This window comes from Triticum urartu, chromosome 3, assembly GCF_003073215.2.
Source record: "Triticum urartu cultivar G1812 chromosome 3, Tu2.1, whole genome shotgun sequence".
NCBI classification, from domain to species: domain Eukaryota; kingdom Viridiplantae; phylum Streptophyta; class Magnoliopsida; order Poales; family Poaceae; genus Triticum; species Triticum urartu.
Window position 1 is genome coordinate 236827634 of NC_053024.1, and position 6144 is coordinate 236833777.

Genomic DNA, 6144 nt, shown 5'->3' on the forward strand with positions numbered 1-6144 from the left:
AGGCTGTCCAAAGTCAATGAAGGAATCTCAACCCAACGTGATTCTCGAGTTGACGTTCTTCGCAATCTCTTCAACCGCTTCAAAAGACTCGACAATGAAAATGTTCAGCAAACCTTCGATTTCCTCACTAACATCTCAAATGAGCTTCAAGCACTTGGTTCCACTGACATCACCGACCATGAGGTGGTGAAGAAATTCTTGAGATCCCTTGATTCCTCATTTGATACACTGTCACTAATGATTCAAGAACGTGGAGACTACAAGTCGCTAGATCCTGCTGATATCCTCGAGAGACTGAATACTCATGAGTTCCAACAAGCTAAGAAAAGAGACCTCTACGGGCCAAGCTATGGAAGATCACGTGGACTGAATGCCAAGGCAATTTCCTCATCTAAAGGTGAAGATTTTGACAGCAACCTTGGTGATCCTGAGGAACTGAGCCAGGAGCTAGCTATGCTCGTGATGAAATTTCAAAAGTTCTCTAGACGTGGCCGTTTTGGAAAATCTTCAAAAAGTGATGACATGAGATCAGATTCTTCATCTTGCGACTATAAGAAGTGGACTTGGCACAAATGTAAGAAGCCTGGTCACTACATGGCTGATTGTACTCAAGGGTTGAAGGAATCAAAGAATAAGAAATACAAGGATGACAGATCAGATTACTCGAAGAAAAAGAAGAAATCTTCAAAGTCCTCATCGTCAAAATCCTCAAAGTCTTCATCTCACAAGAAGAGCAGTTCCAGAAAGGCTCGGGCATTCATTGGCAAGGAAATGTATTCTGAAGGTGAATTTGAGGAAAATTAGGAAGACGAGGAATCTAAGGAGTCATACTCTGGTGTGGCGGGCCTAGCTCTCGCTACTGCTTTCGTCAGCAAGTCCATCTTCAACACTGAGGAACATGGCCACTCCAACTCCATTGATGATTGTAGCGATGACTTTGCTCCCACCTATTGCTTCAAGGAAAAAGGTGCCAAGGTACTCAAATATCCCTCCTCTGCATCAAGTGAAGATGAATGTAGTGAAAACCTCAAACCTAGATATTCCAAGCTTGCTTATATCGCCATGAAACAACAAAAAGCTTTGGAAAGGGTTCAAAATTTTCTACACAAAAGCGATGACCTGTTGGGTGAGGAAATGAATCGAACTAAAACCTTGACTAATAATCTTCAATGACTACAATCCAAGTTTCATAACCTTCAAGGACATCACGTAATACTCTTAGCTGATCTTGATAAGCTTTCTTATGAATTTCTTCAAAGAAAGCAAGATCTTGAGAAACTAAGGGTGAGTCATGATGATCTCCAGAAGGAAAATGATTATTTGCTTGCTCAATAGACAGTTCCGCTCAGGATGAATTCATTCCACCATGTTTGAAATACATTGAACATGAATCTGCTAATTCTTCACGTGAAGGTTCAAATGCTTCTATTGCTGCAAATTCTTCAACTATTTATGTGGTCATAAATTCCTCATCAGAGGATACCACAAGTATCACTGACAATAATGCATGGCTGAAGGAATTGTATGTGACAGGCATGTACAAAAGGCTCAAAGGGCATCAGTCTCATTGTGATGTGCTTAAAAATAAGATCTTGAATAGGAACCCTAGGAAAGAAGGTATTGCCTTTGAGAGGAAACTCAATGCTGATGGGACCTACTGGAAACCTGAGCAGTATCCCAAAACCTCATGAATTGTTGCAAAAGGACCTCCCATGGATTCTCAATGTTTGAGGCTGAGCCAGGATGCCCAGACGGTTGTAATTCATTCCCATTCATTGCGTGGGACCTAAACATGCATCCAAGGACACATGTATGATTTTTTCTAGAAATTTTGGTGCACTTGAGCATGTATTTGTAGTTCAAATTTGAATTGTGCACATTAAATTAATGCTTAGAAAACTCAATTATAATTTATAAAAAAGGCCAAGCAAACTCTTAATATTTAAAGTTGTTCTGGTCAACCGTCTGGCACCCTTGGGTAAGCACTGTGCGCACATGTCGTTCTAGCTCGCGCTTCCTTCTTTACTAAGTTTTCCATATTAATGGTGTTATATATCCAAACATGCTACCATTCCCCGCCACTCCCCTAATCGGTTTCTCGCTGGTCCTCCCATCAGTTTCCCGGTGCCAGTGATAGTGGGCATAGAAGGCTAAGCGGTGATACACCGACCATACCGTAGTATACCATTCCAAGCATGCCAATCCGGCGAAGCGCCGCCATCGCCATCAACCTCCTCGACTAAGAGAACGAGCGGGAGCAGGCCGGAGAGCAAGAACGGTGATACGCCGTCGAGCAAGGGCGGTAGCGCGCCGCTGAGCATGACGGTATCAACGCACCCTAGTGCTTGAGCGGGCCAATGCCTACACATGGGTTTGTCGCCCCCCATGGAGCGGAGCAGAGCAAGAGTGTAAAAATCGTTGCCGCGCAAGAGTAGGAGAACGCCGCTACGCATCAGATGCGGTTTTCCACAATTAAATGGGCAACTATCTTGTTCTTAATTAATGAAAAAGCAAAGCTTTTGCTTCTTCCGGTGTAACACCCTGGATTTTGGCCCTTTCTTTTTCTTTTAAATTTCTTTGGATTTGTTTTCTGTGGCTGTGTGGTCTGGAAACATGGGAATATTACCTATTCCTCCTTTCCATAGTGGCTTGTCAATCTCAAATTCTTCCCAAGGCCATGTAATATCCATCTTAGCCCAACCACAAATTCTTTTTCTTAGGAATATTCCTTTTTCTTTTAAAGGAATAACCCTGTGTGACCTAGGTTGTGAAGCAACCTATATTTCTGTCTTCCACATAATTCCCAAATAATTCTCATAAATTTTTTGGATCATATATGCCCCAAATATGTCCAAAATTTTCTTTCCTAATCCAAAAGCAATCCAACAATATTCATTCTTCATTTCTGTCTAGAGTGGTCTTCTCTGAAGGAAGTGCCACCTATCTTTTCTTGAGTGCTCCCAAACTTTTTGGGCATACTCTCACATCCAAATCATTGCCTCATTACAAAATTCAGCTGTATTTTCCTAGCCAATCTTCCTCAGCAATTTTCCAAAGTTTCTATTATATGGGAGCCTTGTTGAAGGAAATACTAGCTAGGAGTATCCAAATGAGTTGAAATTTGGCAAGATCCTCCATATGCTCAAATCATGACACTCCACCAATTTTCAGATCCATCCAATCATCTAGGTGATCACACCATCAAATCTTTGTTTCTGGCAATATTTCCAGTTTGTGAAGCAAGTATATTTTATATTACTTCATTATTGCTGAAAATGCAGCAGAGCATTCTCTTACCCATAAAACTTCTCTCCACCAAATTTGGGATCAATTCCTCAAGACAATATTTCTCCATATTTTTCTCAAGTGTATGGACGGAGAAGGACTGTGAAGGGAGTACTATTTTGGCAAGTCCAAATGGTATGAAAATTTTACAGCATCTTCATATGTCCATATCATCATGATCTAGCAAATTTCAGCCCCACCCAACACTCCATGTGAGTGCATCATCCAATTATCTATTCTGGACCATAATTGTAGTTGCAAAGAAACTATATTAATTTGTGGTCCCAATCTTCTGCAACTTCACAAGATTGTAGCCCTTCCTAACCTAAACCTCTCAGACATCAAGTTTGCCTCTTATTCTTCTCAATTTATCACAGAGATGTGGCCAAGTTTGCTACGACAAACTTCTCTCGATGCATCCCATCTATCCATGGCTCTTTCTGCTGATCTTTCACCTCCTACAGTCCCCAGGGTGCAAAGAGAAAGTGCTAGACATCAATTGCCAGTCTCTCTTGACCTCTCCTTGCCATGTCGCGTGGTGACCGTGTTATTGGCATGCCTGTGCACGTGCTCTGGCAGCGTTGGACGCTCTCTGTGCGTCGGAGCGTGTCGGGGAGCTTCTTCCCTGCAGCGTTCGCACGTCCCCGGGTGCCGACCTGACTCCCTCTTCCCTCACGTCGCTCTTTGATCTCGGAACCGCTGATCCCCTCTCTATGGTGGTGGCTAGTCTATATTTATAGTGGCCTTGGTCCTCTTCCCCGGAAATGTAGGTGGGAAGGGGTCCCACAACGAGCAAATTTGAAGGGAGACAACCAGTACATCTTATCCCGACGAAATGTGATCTTCGCCTGCAAAGCTTCTGGTCGTGACGCCATGGTGGGCTGGGCGATGGCCTCTGTCCTGCCGTCCTGGCGGTCTTGGCCTTCTTGCGTGAGAATGGAAACATTTGGCTGACTCATCGGGACTTAGTGCCTGCGCTTGCCTCCTTAGCACCAAAGAGAAAACTGCTATACTACGCCCGCTGGCGCCCGCCTGGCCTTGGTCATCATGGCTTGCATCCTCCAATCCTTCTGGAGGTCTTGGCGTCGTTCGCCTTGCGAGGGTCTTGAGTTTTTGATGTTGAAGGTGGGCCGTACCAGGCTGTCGATGGAGCCATGCCATGGGCCGCAGGAAGGCAAGTCTGGGTACCCCCGTTCCCAGAACACCGACATTTATTTTCAGTGTAAAGGCCATAGTCTCTAAAGCATCACATTAAAAAGTACATTAGCAAATTGATAAATGTTATCTTTAATCCCACCATGTCATACATAGTTTGATGACATCTACTCAAAACACTCTACTCTTTGCAGTGCTCTAGGAGGTTCAAGCTATAAAATAGCTCATCAGACATCAGCTAGACTTGTAACTTAAATATCCCTTTCCGCAATCTAATTGAAGAAACATAATTTTTTTGTTACAATAAATTCTACTTCATTTTGAAAACCTTTTGAAACATTTCAAAGGATCTAGACTTATGTCTCAAGAAGTAAATATAAATATCTACCTGAGTCATCTTTGAAGGTATATAAATCCACTGCTTGCAACAACACTTATTGAACTACACACATCAACATGCATGTTCCGGGGATGCGGGAACATGACACCCATCATCAGCTGGCCAGATAGATATTTCCACTACTTGCATCCATCATCGTCTGGCCAGACACATGTGACCACATCATGGGGATGCCGGAACACGACAATGAGAAAGAAGAACAAAACCAGTAACGAGGATAATGGTATAGTGAGCATGTGATAACTCGGGAGGATACGATGCATCTTGGGTATTGTGAAGTATTGTGAAGAAAAGGGAATATCACATGATAACCAATAGTTCATTTGAATATCATTCATGTGCTCATAGGGATCGATGTGGACGTCTGCGATTCCGCTATCGGCCATTGAACGAATGGTTTCATTCATGTCTATGAGTTACCAAACCTACGTGGTCACAAGCTTAAGGCAATCCGGATCTATTTAGTGTTAGTAGGATGGGAGTGATGAGAATATATTTGTGGAATTGTTTCATAAATATTCAGAATAGTTTCAGAGGATCCAGAAGCATTTCAGGGTCATAGGAAGGGTTTCAGATGTTTACAGAAATGTTCTAGTGCAAGGACACTTTTGCAGGGCAAGGGGTAAGGCCCACGAGGCTTTAGGTCAGTGCAAAACGAGTTCTTTTAACCATTAATGACATTAGGAGAGGCTCATACTGAATTTTATAAAATATAAGGGAAAGTTACAATATACAAGCCATAATTACATCCAACCCACCTCTTGTGGGTGGAGGAGAGAGTATTAGGGGGGGCTAGGGTTGCAGGAGTACAGGGGGAGTATCACTTATGCGTCTAGATTTAATTTAAAAAATATACAATAAAAGCCTTTTTCTCTTCCTGAACTCTATATTGGAGGAGTGCAAAATCCTCTTTGAATCTAGCCAGCCAGGCCTGGTGAGTGGGGGGATCCCTCTGAAATGCTTGTTATTTCTTTCCTTCAAAATGCTCCAAGATGCATGAAGAAATATTTCGATGAACATTGGTCTCCCCCAAGTTGTTTTGGCCATGTCAAGCATAGGGGGGCGAGTGTTTTGCATCCCCCAAACAATTCCTAGATGATTCCAACATTGTTGGCTAAAGCTGTAGTGTAGGAACAGATGATCCACGTCCTCCTCAACTGTCTGGTCACATAGAAGACAGTTGAAATCATTCCTAATATTATAGTGTCGTCTCCTGAGTATGTTTTTTGTTTTTAGACGGTCTGAGAGTAGGAGCTAGCTGAAGAATTTGATTTTCATGGTTGTTTTGGATTTACACAGCCATT

At 42.8% G+C, this 6144-nt stretch overlaps 1 pseudogene; it reads left to right on the forward strand.

The window, feature by feature from the left end:
• The first annotated feature begins 237 nt into the window (after positions 1-237).
• Positions 238-1173, forward strand: LOC125546797 (annotated as a pseudogene).
• Positions 1174-6144: the final 4971 nt, after the last annotated feature.